Source organism: Motacilla alba, chromosome 1 (genome assembly GCF_015832195.1).
Source record: "Motacilla alba alba isolate MOTALB_02 chromosome 1, Motacilla_alba_V1.0_pri, whole genome shotgun sequence".
NCBI classification, from domain to species: domain Eukaryota; kingdom Metazoa; phylum Chordata; class Aves; order Passeriformes; family Motacillidae; genus Motacilla; species Motacilla alba.
In genome coordinates this window covers 76,273,872-76,297,105 of record NC_052016.1, presented here as the reverse complement: position 1 = coordinate 76,297,105, position 23,234 = coordinate 76,273,872, and the positions used below count along the sequence as shown (strand labels likewise).

General features: G+C 37.4%; 1 long non-coding RNA gene across 1 annotated transcript in view; it reads right to left on the bottom strand.

Annotated features, from left to right (window-relative positions):
• The window catches only part of LOC119705991, an 87,499-nt gene extending 65,774 nt beyond the window's left edge, over positions 1 to 21,725 (bottom strand). The window contains exon 1 of the long non-coding RNA XR_005258374.1: positions 21,609 to 21,725. This is a non-coding gene — a long non-coding RNA (uncharacterized LOC119705991). The remainder of the gene's footprint in view (positions 1 to 21,608) is intronic.
• Between the last annotated feature and the right edge of the window lie 1,509 nt (positions 21,726 to 23,234).

Below are 23,234 nucleotides of genomic sequence, written 5' to 3'. Positions count from 1 at the left end.
AGAAATCCTAACTTCTCAAGCAGACACTTCCTAAAGCAGACATCTAAAATAGATGGGATGAATTGCCTCTAGAAGTGGCTGCTGCTTTCTACTCACTGTAAAGGGATCCCAGGTGACAAGTTCAGAAGTAGGTAGCTAATGTTAGGAGGTATTAATGCCAATGTAAATGTAGAGAATTGTCACGTGTGAAATGCAGGGCAGTTTATTGTGAGATTTTGTGTGTAGGTAAAAGAAAAAAAAAAAATAAAAGAAAAAACCCCAAACATCAGGTGTAAAATTTTAATAAGTGGGATTAATATGCCACTTTGAATTTGGAATAAAGAGCTGAAATATTTTAAGTTTCTTTTGGTGCTTGTGTCTGGATGTAATATATTTAAACACCTTTATGAACAATCAGTTGGAGACACATCTACCAATGTCATTTCTGCACATAAAATAGATCATTCTAGCTGTAATTTTCTAAATTCTGTTTAAGTTCTTTTCTCTAGTTTTTCTTTGGGTCAACTAACCCATAGGAAATACCACCTTTAGGCACTAATAAAGAATATACAACATCTCAATCTGGTGTTTTCAATTAGAATACAGGAAATCTTAATGGGAAGTGGAAGACCAGAAAAGCTAATGCTGAAATAATTTATTTGAGTCAGCAAGTTGATTAAAAATAATACTTTTTTATTTTCATGAAAGGAAAAGAAGTAATGAAATCATGTGGGTTCAAGGGCTGTCAGAACTGGTAGCACTGTGCTTCTTTATCTGAAAGTATTGCAGTTACAAGGGAGAAAAATAGGTAAAATTTGAGAGATCAGCTCCCACAGAATTTGACTTCTGGCAACAAGCTGATCTTGGCAAGTAATTTAATGAAGTTGCCTGGTGCCCAAAGAAACTAACTGCAGTAAAAACTGGCTGAACAAATTCACATCAGAAAGAAACCTCTCAGAGCAATGATATTTAAGGAAATACAAGTGGATTGGACCTGTGCTATTGCCAAAAATGTATAGCCAGACAGCATCATGATGGTCAATATTTACACAGGTACAGGTCTTCAAAGGCACATGCCTAGAAATGATCTTACAATCCTGATTGATTGATGCTCTGATCCCCAGTCCCTGAAGTGCTGCTTCTGGAAATGATATACAAATACCGTGGTCTGTGTTAGCTCAAAGTGCCGGCAGGTAAGCCAGGTACAGCATTTTGGGAATATATACAAGCACCAGCTGCTGCTTGCTATCTATTCTTTAAACCATCTGGTTTGGAGCATACACTACAGAGCACAAAATTCAGGTTATTGCTTGATCAATTCTGCCATCTAATGACTGCATTCAGACAGTGCTTTCCATTACTGCTACGTGCTAGTTTTTAACTGAATCAGACATTCTGCTATCTGGCATATATTTCTGCTCCATCTCAGGTTCTGTAGCAGGCATTGTTGCGCTCCCAGAAGAGATATAACCATCCCGTGAAAATGTAATTTTTCCTGTGGCTTCTTTACTCCAGGAAGTGAAGAAGGTAGGTTCCCTGCAGTGCTGTGTGACTGCAGCTCAGAGGAGATGCTGCTATGAGTCAAGACCACCTGGTAAGTAAAATCCAAAAAACTTCAAAGACCCTGCAATACCAGAATCCCAGGAGGAGACTCCCTCTGGACCTACTGTGGCTTTGAAGGCAGACCCCCCCCTTTTAATCCTCACCCCTTCCTTATTGGAAAGCTGAAGAAATACCTCCCACTGTGCCTCAGGCTGATTAAAAAAATACACAGGGAAAAAATGAAGTGATTATTTGTACTCACAAAGAAACTATATGAAATGCACTTGATTATTCCATTTTTTAAAATTTTTTCATATGTATATTTTTAAACATACATTTGTCTCACACGAAAACATACATTTTAATTGCACTTAGCACTTTTTTTTTAATGGGCTGCTTGCAGACAGAATGTGATGTGCTGATGGATTTGCAGTAATAAAATACAGTCACTCAGCTGCAAATACCATCCTTCACTTCCCATACTCTCTCTTTCCATAACTGCACACTTCTGGGGAAGGATATGCTTTAATATGTTGGAAGTAGCAGAAATTAGTTCTTGTATGAGTTTTTCTAAGAATAAGACAAGTACATTTCTCTCTTTTCTTTTCTTTTCTTTTCTTTTCTTTTCTTTTCTTTTCTTTTCTTTTCTTTTCTTTTCTTTTCTTTTCTTTTCTTTTTTCTTTTTCTTTGTTTTATTTTATATAGAACACTATGCACAATGAAATTTATTTTATTTCTGCTTGAAGGATTCACTGCAAAAAAGAGAGTTTTATATATTTGTGTAGTTGGTTATAGCTGGCTTCACAGGATCTTTAAGATGAAAGAAAAGAAAAAGAAAACCAAGGAGAATTTTTCTATTAAAATAAATGTTTAGAAATCATAAATATTTGCTGAATTATTTTTTTAATTATGTTTTCCAACAAGCATTATTCCTTCCATTAAAGCTAAGCATTGTGAAAACATTGTGAGAGGGCAAAATAGTAGGCAATGGAGTAATATTTTTTCACATTTACTCCCATTTTTTGACCTTTATTGTAAAAATACACCACTTACTAGAGAAGCAGCAGCCTCTGACCAAGGTAGTACAGGTTTTCATGTGTCCTAACCTACCAGGCCACTATGGCTTCTCAAATCAGAAGCTTCTCAAATCAGAAAAGACTTGAAAGACCTGGAAATCTCCTACACGTGCAGCAGAAAGCATGTAAAAGGAGATAATCTCTAGCACAGCTACTGGAATTTTGATTTGGTGGGTGTCCAAATGTCTGAGCTCACCAGATTTGCTGTGCACACCTGGAGGTGCAGTTGATCAAATAAAATAAGCAGAAAGTGAGACACTGTTTTTAAAATGGTATCAGAATTGGTGGAAGTAGAAATCCAAAGTTGATAGCACCTCAGTCTTTCTTGTGTAACTCCTGAAATATGCATGCTACAGCAAAGCAAAGCCTTTTGCTAAAACACTACCTCCCTCTGTCTGCAAAAGAGAGTCCTAAGATATGCTATTTCCTGAGTTAGAAGGAAAAATCTACATGCCAAGAGGTAAGACAAAGAAATACTGAGAAAAAATGATAGGTTTTAGTGAACAGAAAAACAGTAAAAGGAATTTTTCTTTACTTCTCATCTCAGATAATTTGCCAGATATAACATTAGTTTGTTGAGAGAGTTAGTCTTTCAGGATTTTCCTGAATTCTACCATGAAGCATATTCAACACGTTCAGTGGCTATATCTGACCAACTCACTTTTAATGTATGTACTAAGCTGACATCAAGTGTGATCATCATACATGCTCAGGCCACATTTAAATAAGTTAACTAAATTTCAGCAGTTTGTGTAATGAACACTCTTGATGTGGCAATATATGTTATATTTCTTTATTCCAGGTAAAAAACTATAAAGGAGAAAAAAATAAGAAGAAGAATATAAATGTATACCTCGCCAAAAACATGACAGAGCTCTCTGAGCCGCCCCTGATAGATTATTACCTAGCAAATGCACATCATGGATCTTTCCCAGAGCCAAGTCACAACCCAGAAGCTGACTCTGTGACCCAAAGTTCAGGTGTCTGGTGTCCATAACTTAAACCTGTATTCACCACATGTTTACCCATTGATTGCTGGAATAAAACACCTTCTTTGGTCCTGGGCCTTGTAGATAAAAGAAACAAAGGAGACTGGGTATCAGTGGCTGCTCCTAATCACAGATGATCCATCAGTGCTTATGAAACAAACCAAACAATATCCAAGCAAAGGTCAGGAAAAATTTAGAGCAATAAAGGACTCGACCGGGCCAAAAACTTAGAGAAATAGACAAACCTGTTGTCAATGATTTTTTTGTATCTTGCATATATTTTTTCCATCCCTGTAACCACAGTGACTGTTCTGGTTTACAATTAATGCAGAAATAAGCCTTGGAGATTTATCCCTCTCTGGCTGCAGGTCCACACTAGAGTTTGATAATAACAAAACCAAGGTTTCCAGTGTCAGCGGCTGATACTTTTCTATCCCTTCAGCTTTGCTGATCCAGCTGATTTGTATTTTAACAGCAACTCTAGCTGTAATTCAGCTTAAAAAGAACACCTCTCCATGAAGGGTTTTTTAACTGTAGAGTAGGTGGAATCACAATCTGCAGGCACTCCAGCAATTTACGATATGGTATTACACCTCATTTCAGTAGTGACTCATTTAGTCTAGCAGACTAATAGTGATTTGCATCAACTTCTCCACCTTCACCAGTTCATTGCCTGATTTTACAGTCCTGCCCACAGATGATATTTTACCTTCTTATCTAGGCTGGTAATTGTTTCATATTATGCAAGGGACATTCATGGAAGGTTTAAATTCAGTGTAGACTCAGGGAATAAATGAAAACAGTAAAATAAGTTATATATATAGCTTAATCCATGAAAATGTAATTTTTTTTCAAATGGTCTGTAGGTAGAAATAAAGTTCGTAAATTTTTAAGCTTAAATTCCAACGTTATCTTTGTTGGGTTTTTTTCCAAAATAAAAGTGCAGTCTTTTCCTTTAGAAATATTGAGATTTTTTTAAATCAGTTCTGGTTTTGACAAGGTTGGAAAAGCTATCAGCTGAAATACTAAATAGACCACATGAAAATAGAAAATATAATACTACACTACGTGACAGAATATAAAAACCAGATTAAAGTAAATTGTGAAACTGAAAGAATTTCTCATTCTTTAAATGAAATATCTAACAAAGAACAAGGAAAATATTTGTACACTGGTGAGACAAAATGAGAGGGGAAATAATCCATTTATTCCTTACCCTTCGAGAAATGTCATCAAAACACATTTTATTCTGCAGTATTTCCCAAAAAAAGTATGGTATGGGGGTGGGCGGAGGGGGTGTTTAGAATTCCTCTCTGAAGAACAGATGCTTTGACCAATCTTGCTTGTGGTCAGTATCCATTATTAAAGAAGGCATTCATATGTAAGGATTGCACATGTAAGATAAGGATCCAGCAGCATGAAGAAAAGACACTGAAACAGCCCCTAAGAATTCATAGCTTTATATTTTCCAGGTACAAGCCATAAGCAAGGATGCAAAAGTCCATACCAGTAACAATGAACGTCAGTAGTGGAATCAGAAGAGTCACTATATGTGACTTTTCCTCCAGGTATCACCCTCAGCTTGAGGCAAACTGACTCTCTTACCCAAGAGACTTTTTTGAATCTCCAGAGAAAAGTTTTTCATTCTTGTATGCTTGTGTAGGACAGATAAGCTTTTTGTTTTCATACTGGTCTCATTGATTTTGTAAGCACTGTAGAAGTAGATTTTCATGCTTGGAGAGTCTAGGGGTCTCCACAGGATTTAAAATGTCTTACCTACTTTTCTTGGCTAGGCTCCTGCATTTCTGTTTCTTCCTTTCACTTTATTACCCTCTTTGATATTCCCTAATCTTTGCTGACCTTTTGAATGCTCCCCTGAGGACTGGTGATTCATCTTCAGACCTAATCACTATTTTCTGATGGCTCTCCAGCCTTCTTAAATGTCCCCTAACTGCTACCAGCTCAAGCATGTACACTTTGAAGCTCTCCTGCTCATCCACCTTCCTTCTTCATAGAATAGTTTTTCCCTGCCTGTTTCTCAGCTTCCCTCTGCCTCTGTATATACACATGGCAGAAGATGTCTATAAAGAGGTGGAGAGCCTGAGGGGATTCTTGGTAAATTGGCTAGTATTCAGGAGTCAAGGTTTTGGTAGGCAGAAGCTCATGAGAAAGGGCAGACAAGAGACACAGATGGAGAATGGAATTTATATGGAACTGACAAACAAACAAACAAGAAAAAAGTGGAGATATATATTTCTACTAAAACTAAATCAAGATGGGCGAACAGCAACAAAACATAAAGAATGACACCTCCTCACTGTTAAGCCTTGTTAAACTGGAACACTTCAAATTAAAAAAACAAAAACAAAAACAAAACCAAAAACAAACAAAAAAGCTCACCAAAATCAAAACAACAACAACAAAAAAAACCAGCTAAAAAAGCAAAAAAGCAGCAGAAAAATAACATTGTTGAACTACTTTCCGCAGTGCAGAACAGAAAAACCACTATCAAAGGCTATTTGTGTCTTATTCCACAATTCCATAAATACTTTTCAAAGATCAACAACCATCAGGCCACACTGTACCACTTTCCTCTGCAGGATTTTAATTCATGTATAAAATAGAAACAGAGATCAAACCCAGAATAAACAAAAATGCAATGAGTTGAACACAAGAGCTTCCACATATGAAGAGGTTAAAAACAGTTGCACACAAAACATCACTGACAAGCAAGAAAGAGAAGACAAAACACAGAAGGATAATTTTCACCTAATAAAAATATGATCACAAGGAATCCCACTTCCACAAGGAAAAGTGAATAACTTATGCTTAAGCGCCATCCTATGACATGACAGATCTCCAGCAGTACATGCTGCGTAGAAATAAAGCAATATTGCTCTTGAAACATATTTCCCTTTGTCTTGATTCAGATGTGCCTTTAGGATTGGGCTTATGTAACTGAAATTTGTGGTTTACATAATGTTGCCATCTAGTGGCACAACGGTCAATTCCAAAACTCTTTGGAAGGAAGGCACTGTTACAAGATTTATACACAACTGCAAAAAAGAGTTAACGAAAGTACAGTGCTAACAACAGCACACCAGGAAATGGAGTCTGGTCTGCAGGACAGCACATGCCCCAAATATTCAGTAAATTGTGAGTGCATGGACACAAGCCAATGGAACACTGAAGTATTGGGAAAAGTCACAGACAGGACGTACCAGCAGTATGCAAGACACAAACTAACAGCTTCTAGCTGATAAATAATAATAATAATAGCTAGAAAATAATAAACATCCTACCAATTACAATATGGTAATTGACATAACACAGATCAAGAGCTCCAATAAGCTTAACACAAAATGAACACTGCTGGTGGTTAGGAAGCACCATCAGAAACATCTGTCCCCTACCCTGAAAACCTGATGGATGGCTTAAGCAGGGAAAGCTTAAAAGCAACATAAATGTTCCTCAGATCCAACCTAGGTGTCTCCCAGTTAGTCTGACTTTATCATCCTCCATTCCCTTGTCAGTCATCAAGGAAAAATAATTACTGCCACAGGCAATTTATCCTACCCTAAATCTGCAGCCAAGGTATGCCTGAAGTTGTCTATTCATCTTCAGTGACTATGAAAGGAGCCTAAGGAGATCAGCTTATATTAACATCAACCTCAGCTGGTCTCACTGCAGGCAGCCATGAGACAACTCAGGAAAAACTCAAGGGCAAAATTTACTAACATAGAATTCTACAGTTGCCTAAATGCACAGCCTGAATTCACTATCATTAAACTTAATACTCTGTTCTCAATAGTTAAAGCTTCTCCCTCTGTTTTCTTGTTTTCAAAAAATGAAATAAATACACTTTGTAAAATGAGGGTGATACCAAAACTAGCAGAAAGTCAAAAAACAATAAATTATTTACCTGTTAGGTAGTCACAGGGCATATAGGACATGTTGTTTGGCTTCTTATGCAAACAACATTTGGTAGATGTAAAAATAAACTCTTATTTTTGTATGCCTGATGTACCCACAAATTTGGTGATCAGCAAGGAGGGCAAAATTTTGGTCACCTTGAATGTGTACACTTCAGCTAAAATGAACTGAACTTGATAGCAGGTCCTGAGTTCTCTTCACTGACTAGAGAGAGAATGCTTGGTGAGTGCACCAGGTGCAGACATCTGGGCATGTTTGACTCAGTGCCACCTGGACATGGCTAAGTGTCCTCATCTGCCTCCAGCTTCCACTTCAGTTATACAGAAGCATTGAAAGATGCAACCTTTAGTCACCAGAAAATCTCAGTGAGAAGACAAAACACAGAGGGAACTTGTACCAAAAGAAAGAACGATTAGTGATCATATGGGACAACATGAAGATTGAAGGATCTCAGGTTAGGTCAGTAAGGAAGGGGAAAATAATTCGGTTTTGTTTAAATGATGGGAATATGGAGAAGATGTACTTTTTAGACACTTTTGCTACATTTTAGGTTATAAGTCCATATGTATTACACAACTTGACATGTCAGCTAATACGGCATGTATAAATTGATTATTAGCCAGTATTTTGTATTTGTATCACCACTGAAAGGAAATGTGTGGGTAGAAAAGGTGTTTGACATAGCACAAACTGCTTGAATCTGACAGAACAAGAACTGTAAAGCCGCTTATACACCCCACTTTAAAAGGTCACCAGGGAAGATAAATGTTTGCAATAGTTCATGGTAAAAGTCCTTCTAGACCAGTATCTTCTGTCCAACAATGGGAAAAAATGGATTTACGACAGAGTTAAGGAGGGAGCAGCAATATATCTCCCAGAGTACTCAGCCACCTTCCAGAGTCCTGCAGCTTGGGGCATTCTTGAATCATGGTTATTTGACAGACCCTTCTGTATTTCTTTTCCACAAAGCACAGGATGAAGAGGCATCAGCCTTCTGTAACAATAGAACTTGTGATACAGAACTCCAATCACAAACACAAATGCACCAACTTGTAAAAGGACAGCCTAGTGAAAAGAATGAGTGCTCTGTAATCACAGAACTTGATATAACTGGAAAAGCACAACTTTTCACCATTTGGGTGTATTGTATCTCTATATATCTTACTATCTTGTAACAGTGCGATGGATTCACACAGAATCAGTGCTTTGATTTTCCTGCCCTCTATGATATTTTGGGAAACATTTTTCCTAAAAAAAAAAAAAACCACAAAAAATCATTATAGAAACTTTGACTAACTTTTATTATATGGTTTTTAACAGCTTTCTGCACCTTGAGAGACTTCATATGAAATAGTTTTTCTTGACTTAGAATCGTATGAAAGCCACAGGTGGCATCACTTGAATCATGTCACTTCTGTCTCTGCACTCAAGAGAAATATTTTTTTCCTGAGAAAACCTTTTAAAAAATCTAGAAAAAAACATAATGGAACATTTAGTGTTAATGGTTGCACATGATAGCAAAAGCACAACCTAGGGGGAGTAGAGAAAGGTAATGAGTCTCAGGATTTGGGTGTGTGCTTTGGGGTGAAGAATCAGGAAAAAGTCACTGGGCTAAGAATTAGAGGTAGGGCTGAGGGCTTTGCTAGCACTGTGGGATTGTGCTTGGACCTAGGGTGAAGGCTGACCAAGGACATGCCTCCATGTTCCACACACATCCCCATCTCTTCTCACTGCTCTGCTGGCTGAGCTCCCTCCTGTGCAGCCTCCACCCCATGGACAGCCAGCTGCTTTCCCAGAGGACCCCTCCCAGTAAACAGCCAAGGGCTTTCCCTCTAATGTGCACCTCCCTCTCCTGCCCCACGGCCTGCCTGCTCCCCTGATTCCAGAAGGGGCTTTGGTAGGGCAGAGGGTTAGTGCTTGGATTTTGTGCTCATGATGGCCTGTAGGGCTGGCCCGTGTGGGAGCAGTCATGGACTTGCTGTGCAGACTCAGCCCACGCCAGCTCCCCAGTGCATGCACTTTATGACAGAGCCAGAGGAGTTTCTGGAGGCTCTGCAAAGAGAGGTTAGGTAGGAAGTGCTGAGGCAAAGGGACAAGAAAAGAGATAATTATGCAAGAGCAGAAGACACAAGAGAAAATGAGAGAGAAGAAAGGTGAAAAAGAGGGGAAAATGCCAAAAATTGTCAGCCTGAGTGCTGGAGAAGAAAGAGCAGCCTAGGCAAGGGCTGTAGACCAATATCAGACTGGACAGGGAGAGAGAGAAGATCAGGAGGAGGTGTGACTCTAAAGGACTTTGGTTGGTGGAGGAAACTATGTTGGACCAGTTAAGAAACAAGGAGCATAAAGATAAAAGGACCTGCTACACACCAGCCCCAGTCTCTGCATCACCCATTGCCTCCCCAAAGAATCTGGGCATAACACACAGCAAATGGATTAGAGGCATGAAAGGCATGAGAGCAGAAATGCCCGGAGGGTAGCCAAGGCATTTTTCCTGCTTGTTGTTTTGTTGTTGTTGTTGTTGTTGTTGTGTTTGTTTGTTTGCTTGCTTTTGGGTTTGGGGGTTTTTGGTTTTTGTTTTGAGGGGTTTTTTTTTGTTTGGGTGGGTTTTTTTGTGGGGGCATGGGAATGGCAGGAGGGCAGTTAATAGTAGGATCAGTAATAAAAAGTTTTTTTCCATTTACACTAATTCAAATTTCCTGAGATGAACCTGGGGTTTTTGCCCATTACAATCATCTCCCCAGGTGTTTGATCCATAACCTCACAAACCCTGCTGTCCTGGTAGGCCTAAGACATGTGAGCTAAGATTAGGAAAAGTCTCTTGGACTTCAGGCTTAGAGTGATGGTCTGAAGACCTTGGGTTAGGGTGACTAGGGCTTCAGGCATCTCGTTAGGATTTCTGCTTAGGGACTTGCATTCAGGCCAGGGCTGGGGATTGAACTGCCTTTTGAGGTTTAGAGGCTTAGCCTTTGGGATTCAGGAAAGGCTTCAGGTGAATATTCTGTGCCTGGTTAAGGTTCCTGGTAAGGGGGGTAAGGTGTGGGCTAGCTTTTCTGTTGCTTAGTCTATGTTAGACAAATCACCTTTCTCAGTCAGTCTTATTTTGGCCGTGTTATACAGAGTATTCGTTTGATTTTCTATTTGTGATTTTGGCTCAATCCTAATTTCATTTAGTATGTTTGTACTAGTTTAATTTGCTTTCTCAATTCTTTTGATCTCCTGTTTATACTTTTCCTTGAAGTTTGTGAATGGTTGAAAAGTTCTACTGTCTCATAAGTGAAGGCAGGAGCCAGGACATATTGCCTGTGATGCTAATTAAAGCCTGTTACAGCAAACGGATCAAGGGACAGTGCACACAAAAGCTGCATTTCTTGCTTGTTGCCAGCAAAGGGAGCTGTTAGGCCCTCAAACTGCTACATCCCAGTGACTAGTGGGAAACGGGAACCTGAACTTGAGTGTTATCACTGCAATGAATGTGTCCAATTAGCTTGTTTATTGCCTGAGCTTCTCTTGTTGTTTATACATAAAATATTTTTCCCGCATATTTGTTTATTCCACAATTCTCCACATACATCACTGATAAAGGCTGAGACTCCTTTCACGAGAAGACAAAACAGCCTTGTGGAAATTTCCTAACTTTTAATCACATCATAGCAATAACTGAATAAAAGGAAGATTAAAGACCTTTAGGTGATATCACATTCTGATTAGGTGTCTGTCTTTATCCTTTTGTGGCACATTTGCTTTGTGACCAATAAACTTTTGTTCTTCAGTAATAACTGCATTTTATCTCCTTGAGGCAGTGGTGAAATCCTTCTGCTTTCAAAAGTTAACTACAATGCCCATACTGCAACACACTAGATGCATGAAGGTTAGGGTTAATAAATCATTAATTTTCTTTTTTTTATCTTTCATCAACTCACTGTATGCTTAATAAAGAACAAAAAGTTCCTTTTTAACCCCTCAAAGAATAATCCAAAAGACAGGAATATAGAAATGGATGTCTACAAAAAGTAAAGATGTTACTTCCCTATGTTCACCCATCTCTTAAATTTGAGCTGTCTGTCCTAATATTGCCAAGACTAAGGAAAAATAAATTTGCTGTGTAATGGTGTCTTTTGGCACATATTAATAGTATTATAGATGATCTATTATTTATTCAGCATATACTCTAGGTGTAATGGAGCATTACAAAAATACACTGAAAATTCTTGTTCATTCTGTAACTGTGACCAAGGGACTACATTTGTATGACAGAAACAAAAATGTGCAAAGCAATTTGGAATGACAAACTAAAAAAATATATCAAATGGCAATGGAGCAGCAAGAGAAGAACCACTCAGATTGAAACACAGGCAAATTTCTTGTTGATTCAGTACTTGTGGTACAAGCTGGATGCAAGGGTCTGAATGGCAAAACTGTGATTACTGCCCCGGAGTTTGTGAAAGCCTGTCAAAAAGACATGGGGACACATAGAACTAGAATAATTCAGGCATGCTGGGGTTTTTTTGAGGGATACTTTTTTCCCAGACAAAGCTATTAATTACAATTTGAGCTGATTTAACATTCCACTATAACCCTCAGTTCTTGTTTTGAGCTCACTCCAGCCCCTGCTGGACTCACAGAGACAATCCCCTCTGTTAAACCTTCATAAAAATCCCATCCCTCCCTCTCACACCCATTAAAAAAAAAAAAAAAAAAAAAAAAAAAAAAAAACCACACAACCCCCCACCCAAAAAACCCCCTCAAAAACCGCAAAAAACCCCAAAACAAACAAAAAAAACCCCACCCTGTTAACAGAACCATTCACCTAAATTGGTGGTACTGCACCATGTGGCTTCACTCTCAGCTCCTGGCATAACTGTGAAAGAGATAATTGATAAGGAACTTGCTTCCACTGAAGTCAAAATAGGCCTTTTCTTCTTACAGGTAGGATCTTCTCTTAAAAAAAAAAAAAATGGAGGCCATACTAGGTACAAGTGCAGTTATCATGACTGAAAGAGTACATGCAGCTGCTAGACTGAATCTTGTTAGCTAATTCAGAATTGTCACATTCTCCTTCAGTTCATTATTACACTCTCATTATTATGTCCTCTCTTCTTTTGGCTGCAGCAACACAGGCTCCTGAGTTTTATATGGTTTGACTGAGTTTATATCTTTTAAGGTTAGACTCAATGATCTCCAGAGTATTTTTCAACATGTGATCACGTGATATTATGGTTCTATGAGCATTGCTTTTAAAAATGTCTTGCTTGTTCCCTTTTTTCTTACATATATATGGAAATGCACATGTATGCTCCTGTATAACCTACCTGTGCATCTCAAAATGCCTGTAACAACATAAATGTGGAAACAGCATACAAGAGTTTAGAAAGCCCTTGACTAAGCAGTTGTGTCTTGTTTCAGTCAATTGCAGTGAAAAGACACAGCATTACAAAACCTCAGTGAATCCAGGCCAGCTTCTTGAAAACACATCTCCTTTCTCATTCCACAAATGCCTTAAGAGCACTTTTTTTTTCAGGTTTTGCCAGGTTGCTGGACATATATGCACAATTTCTATTTCTCACAATATTTCATCAAGAGAAAAAGCACAGTGTGACTCTGGGGCACCATAATCTGGAAAAAAACAGGAACCTGGACATCATGAAACCAGAAAATCGCTGGTTGGCGGAAAAGTTTTCCAAAAACAAACATCCTTTCAATCATAAAAAATCTAGGGGTTATTGGCCTCTGCTGATATGAAAATCTTCAAGAGGAAGAAAAAGCCCTTTTGAAGAGATAGAAGTCTTTGAGAAAAGTCCTCCACCCTAAGTGAGCAGATATGGATTTTATCATGTTTCCAGAAAACTTATGCTTTTATAAATTAGCCAAGTAAAAATATTTGCAAATATGTGGCTTCTGAGTTTCAGTGCAGAAGTAATAATAAGGCACAAAGCAGTAAACAAAACACCTTAGAGTAAAAATTCTGAACTACATATGTGTCATTGAGAACAAGTGAATATATTTCATATTCAGTAGAGGTGCACTTCAAAAACTTCTGCTAAAACTTTGGCCTCATTTAAATCAATTGAAGAAAAAATTGATTTTATTAGAAACTGAAATATATGCATAGAGCTGAAGAGAAATTTTTAGATGTTGTCTTTCCTTTCCTCACATAAAGAAAAAATCAAAGGCAAAGGTAATACACAACAAGGAAAAAAACATAGCTTGTCACTTAACTGTGACCAAGAATGTGGTACCTGTGCTATTACTATCCAAATTAAGTAAACAGACATATTCTAGAGAATAGAGATCATCAATAATTATGGAAAAAACACTTCTGTGCCTTTCTAGGCTATGGAAAATTCCATCCAGTCAGTTCATGGGAAAATTTGAAACATTAAAAAGGATGATAAAAAAATAGAGATTGGAACATCAAAGTGAAAGACATTCCTAGATAATCAAGCCTTTTCCTCTCCTACCATGAGAAACAAGATTTTTATTTATTTTCTGTAAATGCATCACTTTCCATCTTTAATCCATCCAGTTTTTCTAATTTCTTTTTAATGATTTCTTTCTTTCAGGCTGAGAAAAATCTTCTAATTTCTAATTCTAAATTACTCATAGCCAGTCTATATTTATATATTGAACTCACATGCCAGGCAGGTAAATATTTCTTCTCCTCACCTCACATTTGACTATCAGAAGTATTATTTCCCCTCAGGTCTCATTTCATTAAGCAGAAAGAGCCATGTCTTGCTGGTCCTACTCTGCCAAAGAACCTACACACTATATTTGCACTTCTTCTGGCTTGATTTAATTTTTCTTGAATATGGATGATACAAATGAGGTGCAATATTCCACCCACTGATAAAATTTTAAAGCTGTATAATCTCCTCTATGTTCTCCACTTAGGCACTGGAGTGCTTAATAGAGCTGTCAGGCTAATCCAGATTCCACAAGACTGGCAGGGTGGTTCAGAAGATTTACATAGGCATGTAGGCTCTGTAAACAACTAAGAAAGAAGAATTCTTTTGAAAGCTGAATGCTTGTGTCTCTCAGTGGCAACAGCATGGTAGCTTGGTCCACCAGGGATGAGAGCGGGGACCTCCCATGCACTAAAACCCCTCTCTGAATGCTCAGTTTGCTTTTTAGAAACTATGAAACTTTCACCTTTGCCATTTTTTTTTTCTGTGAGAGGAACAAGCATGGATTTTCTTGGAGCACTGTGGTGCTGTGTCCAGGTCTGGACTCCCCAGTCCAAGAGGCACCGGCATACTAAGGACCACTGAGGCGCTGAAGGGCCTGGACAGTTCTTCTCTGAGGACAGTCTGAGAGAGATCTGGGACTGTTCAGCCTGAGGAAGAGTTGTCTCGGGGGGGATTTCATCAATGAATACATAAATACCTGAGGGGAAGGTTTTGTTTAGAAATGCATTATCTTTTGCATGAACTCTAGGAGCATCAGAGTGTTCATCTTTTGAAATGAGCACTTTTTCAGAGCTACAAGAACTCACATACTACAACTGGAGCAATACTGATCCTCAGAGCTATACAGCTGAGTCTGCCAGACTCAGACATCTTAAGGCTTTGCTTTCATCCTAAATATAGCAAGCATAGGTATTTTAATTAAATCAAACCAACAATTTGAGACACCTACAAGCCATAGAACTGAATTTTGTCTTCTCCTTCTCTCCTAGATGACTGACAAAAAAATCATACACCAAAAAATTCAAACAAACCAAGCATTATTCTACAATCTGATGTTAAGAATCAGCTTCCTCATATTTTTTCATCTCCGTCAGCCTAGATTTGGTAGCAGGAAGATGGAAAAAAATTATGCTTCTTGGGCATTATAACTTAAAGTAACACCATTTGTTATTACATTTTTCCTCCACCTGGGTCCACTTGTTTGGTATGTAGAGAAGGAGATGAGCAATGAAGCTAGGTTTCTAAACCTATTATCATAAAATTTGGTGGAGGAAATGGTCATTTGACAAATAACAACCATAACAAAAGGAACAAGTGAACATGGAACACCCAGATTGTTCTGAAATTTAGCCAGGACTGCTCTATCTTTTCATCTCCCACATCTACAGAAACTAGAAAGGTTATTCCTGAAATTAACATTGAGATAAATATGGCTGTCACCACACATTGCATATTTGCAGGGTGTTTATAATGGCTTTTACAACTGGAAATGAATTTCAGTGCACTACAGAAGAAAGACAGAGAAAATGCTTATCCTTTAGAAAAATTGTTATAGTTGAGTTTCCAAGACTGAAGTAAGCTGGATTTTAGTCTAAACTCTAAATAGTTTAGACTCTAAATCTTCCTCTAATGAAGTATTAGCAAAGACAGAGAACATTCTCATTTCAGTCAATCCAGTAGATTAGTCATGTCTGGGAAGTAGTGTATATGGATATTTTGCTGTGAAAATGCTGCATTTATAGCCAATCTAGTCTAGTCTAGTATTTCACTCTTTTAGTGATAACAGAAAATCTGATTACAATAACTCCCTGCTTGCTACCATGCTGGACCATATTGGTTTCCCAACAGGGCACATTCCCAACCTGGCAGAAATGAAGGAATAAGAGCAACATGGTCAAATGAATCACTCTCTAATCCCTAATTTGATGCATTAGATCTCCTCCATTAGATCTACTGTAAACCTAAGCTATTGTTTTACCTCTGCACCCTGCTCTTTTCCTACTTAAAGTGGACAAGATTAACACCACCTGCAGATCTCCAATGGATTACTTAAACTCTGGCTTTATGCTGCAAAGAGCTGCCTTAAAATAAAGCCTAAACAGCAAGTAGAGAATTAGATGTCAGAATTTTAACATTGTGGCTACCCCAACTACTATTTCAAAGGGGAGAATCATGGCAAGAATACTTTACATAGCAGTTGAAATGCTACACAACTCATTTACATCCTAAATTAAGCTACTGGCTGAACTTGTGTCTCAAAGTACTTGAAAAGAGGACTTTTTATGAGATTCCCATATTGTCCTAAGGTGGAAAAGTCTACTACCAACAATAAAAAAGTACAGTAATTCCAGTTAGGGAAAAAAGTGGTTTTTAAATAATTTTCTGAAAGTCTTTACAAACGCTCTAAGTTTTTGCAGTTAATGCTTGGAGTATTTTTCTTTCATCAGAAAACAATGAGGATGTACTTGGCTCAAAAAATCTATATACAAAGTATCCAACCACATTAAAAATCTATGGATCAGGTTTAGAGTGGTATTGAGAATAGGTTAGGCTAGAGCCACTCAAAAATTGTATGATTTTGGTGATTTACTTTTTCCTATTTCTGATTAAGAAATCCAATTAAGTATAATTGCTTCTTGCTTATACTATGTCAGTTTATATTTGATTTCCCAGCCTGAGAAAGTTTTGGCTGTGGTTTGCAGTCCAGGAAACTCCAACAAAAGATTATAGAAAATGGGCCAATGCCATCACGTAGAATATAAAATATGGAACACTTAATAAAATCCACTTGAGATACAATAGATGACTCAGGTTAAGGATAAGTGGTAGCAGAGATAAGAATAGTAATGGATGGTAGCACATTGTTCAGAATAATCACTCAAGCAGTTACGGGAAGAGTCTTCCCAAAATACATAGCACATGGGCCAGGCTGCTTCATGCTCTTATCAGCTCCAACTCAGACCTAACTCCCAGGTTGTACGTTTGTGGTAACTCTCAAGATGACCATCACTATTGATATAACCTCTAAATTACAACAAGTTCAGTACAAAGTATCCTGGCTCTGACGCAGACTTTGTGCAGGACCCTGGGCATGCTGCCCAAAAGTCTGCTCTCAGGTTCCTGACTAACAAAATGGGGACTGTCATCTCTGGGACAAGAAGCTGTGCTGGGGATAACCATGCAGTTCTCTGAAGAACAGATATACTTTCTAGTGTTCAGGGCATGACCAAGAAAATTCAGTCAGTCATTTCCAATTTTAGCTTCATCCAGTGTAAAAACAAGGGAGCTGGGCTGTGGAATACTAGTCAGAGAAGAGAGCCAGGAGCATCCTGCACAGCTGATGGGGAGAACAAATGATATCTACACACCCAGTCATGAGTTTGACTAGCTGGTAAGAAAATCTAAGTGCCTAATCTCCTGTGCTGAGCTGCATGAAACACTGTTGGGTCCCCCAGCTCCTTCTGTCAGCCAAAAATGCTTTTCAGAGCATAGGCCCCTGAGTGAATAGGATATATAATTTGAAAGTACACCTGCTGGTTGCAGTAGCACCCACATTTGTACAACAGCACTCATTCAGAAAACAGCTTTAGGATGAACATGGTCTGAAATAGCTTAGACTAAAAATCCATCTATGCAAACTGTCAGTGGCCAATGTAAATTCTTCCTTTGCTACTTTGACAGAGCAACAGATTTTGACTCACAATGTTTAAGCCAGAGGTGTTGTCCCTAAAGTATTTTTCTTTTAGCAACTCAGACAACCTCTTTTACGACCCTTCCAAACTTTCAGCATCTACAGCAGCCTCATGAAAGGATTGTGAAGAACACCACCTGAAGAAACAGCTCCTGTTTTCCTGGTTTGAATCAGTGCATTGCTGGTTTCAATAAATGCTATTTATATTGTAGGCATAGTATAGTGGCCAAAAACAGCACTAGAACCAGGGAAGAAAGTGCTCATGTTGGAAAAATAAAGGAGAGAGACAGGGCCAGTTTTGATCTGTATTAACATCAAAAGTTTTGAAGGCATTAACAAAACAGTTGACATTGCTGTGGCACAGGCAAGTAATTATGACTGCCATAAAAAAAAAAAAGCATAGAATAATAAATTAATACTCTCTCATTAAAAAAAAAAAATCTATTTTTTCTCATTTTGAGATCCTTCTGTTGTAAAAGAGATAAAAACCGATACCAGGAGATAATCACTATTTTGTATTTGCAGTATTTAAAAACACTGAAACAGCAGCATCTGGGAGTTTACACAGTACAAGAAGATGCAGCTCCTAGTAAAGTAATCTCTGTGTAGTCTCTCAAAATGAAATACAAAACATTTCCAAGCAACTTACAGCTGACAGTACACACAATATTGAACACATCTTTTCTACATGTAATAATTTTAACATTTGCTTCATTTTCCTTAAAACCCTTTATACAGAGAGCTGATAGCTGAGCCAGTTACTGCTGAGCTGAAATATTTCTTTGATTATTTGAGATGCATGGAATAATAGAAGCATGGAAGAAGCTGCATAGTTTTACTCAGTTGCTTCTCACATACACAATTGTCCAGAATTCCAATATAACTACTTTACTCTTATAGCTAAAAAAAAAAAAAAGAATGAATACGTTTGTTCTAAAAAAAAAAAAAAAAAAGGTATCTCTATTCATTAGAAAATTTTAATTCTCACCATTACAACAAAGGTGATAGAAAAAGAGGATCCAGTACTCCAGTACTGACTAATTTCAAATTAACAACACAATCTCTGTGCTCATTTTTCACAAACTTTTTAGGAATTCCCAACAATATATGGTTTATGGAATGTATGCTTTTTCCACACAAAGCAAACAATAATAAGTTTCTAGTTGGGGTAACTCAGTAATTAGATGATGGCTACAGGCAACTGCAGCTAAATTTAACCTGGGAAAAGACACATGGATAAAATATCTCTTTGGGGCTCTTTCAGTGTGACTGCACATAAAAATGAAAACAGCTTTGTTTTTAAAGAAATAAAAGATCCCCCAGAAAGTAGATCATGTTACTATGGCCATTTTTGCTCTGTTGGTACAGATTGCAATAGCTACAGAAGTTTACCTCAGTATGACAAGTAAAACAGAATGCAGGAAATCAGTGAAGTTTCTTGCTGGGTTTTCCTTTTTTTTACCTTCATAATAGAATGCAAGATTAATCCAAATTGTCAAACATGTTATGTCCTTTAAGCGTCAAAAAAAAATTTCTAAGGATACAGAACAATATGTATATACATATAATGCCTTTATCTTTGTGCTGCTTGTAAAGAACTGTTTTAAGGCTGCATGAATATATTACATTGAAAGGGAAAGCTGCATGCACAAGTTTCCTATTAACACAGAATTTCTGCATATGCTATTTCTGAACATGGACATGCTTTCACCAGACTGGGTATGGGATGGATTTGCACACATTATCAATTTGATTTATTTGAGATCCCACATGGTCCTCAGCTGCCACCTCAGAAAAGCATGAGTTCCCATAAGCTTTGCATCAGATCTGTCTGCTGTGTGGTGAAACTCCTAGCACCTTTGGAGATTTCAAATGACACTTGATGACTCTGTTTTGGCAAGCAAACCAAGCTCTAAGTGTCTATGTCTTAGGCTAAGCTTCCCTCAGCTGTAGCCCATGGAAACAATCCAGTGGGCAGCAACACTGACTTTGTATAGCTCAAGAAAAAGCTTGAGGATTTATTTTACGGTTCATAAGACTCCAAGACCAGCTCAAATTTAGAATATAACTTCCTTGAACCAAAGTTAGGACAGGCACTCAAATCTCCATTACCTTAATACCACAGTCTTGCTCTTCTCATGTGAATATAAACAATGATCTGCTTAATGCTCTGATAAACAAGTGCTTCCTTTGCAACTTGCAACCTCACACAGCAAGCAAGAGAAAAATTTAAAAAGCTACAAAAAGTCCTGTTTCTCGTTCTTCCCTTCTATTTGATCATGGCACACACAGGAACTCAAAGGATCATTGAAATCAGGACCATTTTTGGAGTTCCAGAAGAGCAATTAACAAAATAAAACAGTCACCAAGGGATAGTTGCAACAATTTGACTGCCAGAAGGTGTAGCCAGAGTACCTTTGGTTGAGATGGACAGTAAAGAACAATTCTCTATTCTCTACTCTCTGGTCTCAATTTTATTGATAAATGGGAACATGATGGGGATTGTTAACCCTTTCAGAGTAAAATATCAGCACACATTTATCTTCTTGTGATATTCTGACAGCTGTAAAAATAGATTATGTTTTGTTAAGCCACAGACTGAACAGCACCCAAATAGCACCAAATAGCACCATAGCACCAAATTTATTGCTTCACTTGGTAAAACAGCATAAAACTAAGCAGTGCAAGGATATAACAATATCATAACAATAATTCCCTTCTCATAACAATAATTCCCCCATTTAACAAACAATAAAACAGGCAAATTGTATTAGAAAATAAAGAAAAAAGGAGTTGAAATAAGTACTTTGAAGAGAAAAAGGACTCTTGCTGTGGGCTGTGCAATTAATTTTGGTCAGTAAACTGTGCAAAACTCTGTTCTCCTATCCAATTTGCCATTGTTTAGTTGTCAGACTAGAGCAATTCTAACAAGAGTTTGCTACTTTTCCTGAAGTTGTTTGTGATCTGTCATGCTAAAAATATTCTAGGAAGTAAAAGTTTTGTACAGGCAGAAATCTGCATAGAAAAGTTGCTCTGCTGTATTTCTAGACTTGAAGATGCTTTCTTACAAAACAAAGCCATGTCAACTACGTGTTATTCTTCTTCCACTGAACACCCCTTGGCCTAAAAGGTTATAGTGACTTGATTGGTGTTTTGTCTTTGAGAATGATAAAAAAAACCAAAAAAAAACCTTATAGAAAAACTAAGCTTGTCTTTTTCTAATCAAAACTATTTAACTTGCATATTCTTTTCAAATTGACATGGTCATAAGTAGTCATAAGTACCGCAATGAATTCAGTCTATTTTTTTTGTGCTGCTTAAATGCTATTTTGTTTATGTTTACATTATGTATGATTGACAATATCATTAGTGTCCTTGCCAGTATCCTATCAAAATGATTAGCCTCATAACAGCCCAACATCCCAAAGATCCCATTAGAACATCTCCTTCACCCAGAAGATGTTATATAAAGAAAAGTTTCATGAATTAAACACCTTTCACTCTGCCAAAGTTAATTTATTTCTAATTTCCCATTTCTATTATAGCAATTAGGAAACCTTCAAATCAGTCAAGCTTCTAGAACATAATTGTTTTCTAATTAGAATTTCACTAGAATTACTCTTAAGCAGTCAGGGCATGACAGTCCACATAGCGCATTTCCCCAATTCCTACACTAAAACTCATTCCCTACCCATGCACAAATAATACTTACAAGTTGCACATTCCCTAGAAATGCTCTAATGTAATTGTCACCACCTCTGAAGTCATAGTTCTGTGCAGCTTGAAAGTTTTCTACATCTGTTCATCTTCCGTGCTTAGAGTAAATGAGCAGTGGGCTCTGTTGTGACTACTCACATTCAATCACTTGGCAGGTTGGTATATCAGAAATCTGACAGAGCAAATTCCAACAAATTTCTTCTGTCTGTTTTTCAGCCCTGAATATAAACACTGATAAAAGAATGCTAGATTCTCAAAGCCAGCTCAGTATCTCTTATCCTCTGCTAATTCCTCAGAAGGGCCTTAATAAATCAAGCTAAAGCAGTGATAAACTTGTTTCATGGGAGATGTCCCGATCACATCCTCATGATTTTACTGAATTTCAAACAAGCCACACCCCACTCCACAAAACACATTAAAATAAAAACTATAAAAGAAGACCCAAAACCCCACAAAATAAGCATACAAGGCAGAATGGAACCTCTCTGTTGGAATATTTTGTGGTTCTTTTCATAAGGAAAGGCTTTTTCTTTGGATGACAGATTTTATATCACTTCTTATCTTGTCCAGTGATTGCAAAATAGGAAATGCTGCTAAAGCACAAGCATTATTTATTACCTTAATTGATTCACTGTCTTAAAATATGCAGGTACCTGCAACTAGAATTATGTATGTGAGGTGACTCCATTGATAGATCTGAGGTCTGCAGATGAATAAAATTCTGAGTAATGCTGATGAGGACTTAAAACAGGAATCTCATGAGAATTGTTGATTATTTTTTCATATCTGTCCATACATGTTTTATCTCCATATGAAATTCTTTCTGAATCCTTGTCATATTTTGCATTCCTTTGCAATTCTTATAAATTCAGATGCAAAGAAATTCAGTTGAAGGATTACTTCATGATCCTCTCCTACAAAATGCAGGACCTTCACAAACAAATAACTGCATCCAAGATATACATGTAGCCATCTAGTTGACTTATTTAGAAATTTGCAATTATGATCATAATTCATAACATCACTATGGAACAGAAGTGCTATTTCAAAGAAGAGCCCATTAAGTGCTTTCTCACTTTGTTTTTAATGTGGCTAGTTCAAGTTTAGCTTTACTGTCAAATGTGGACAGGTTTGAATAAGGTATAATTGTAGAAGGAGTTCAGAGCAAAAATTTAAATTGTATTGACATGTTTTCCTAAATTCTAGGGATTACAGCTTCCTTCTTAGGCTTACAGCTACAGTTTCCTAAGATCTAGGAAACAAAGAGACTTAGCAGAGGTTAACAGATGAACACTAACAGCAAATGCTATATACCACCACAGAGGCAGTAAACAGGCATACTACAGTTTTAGAGTTTGATAAACTCTGGTTAAGCACATGATGAACTCTTACTTAGATGTGAGGTCCTAAAATAACCACAAATTTAAAAAACAGATCAAACCAAACCAAATTACCCTAAAGAAACAGAAGGATGACAAAATGTATCCACTCTGTTAGGCAAGAGCTAAATTTAAACACCGGAGGGTCCTGTAAGATACAGACACATCTTTTACCACATCTGAAATTCTATGATTTAGTTAGAGAAATAGATAATACACAAATTCCCTAAATAACTTCGTTT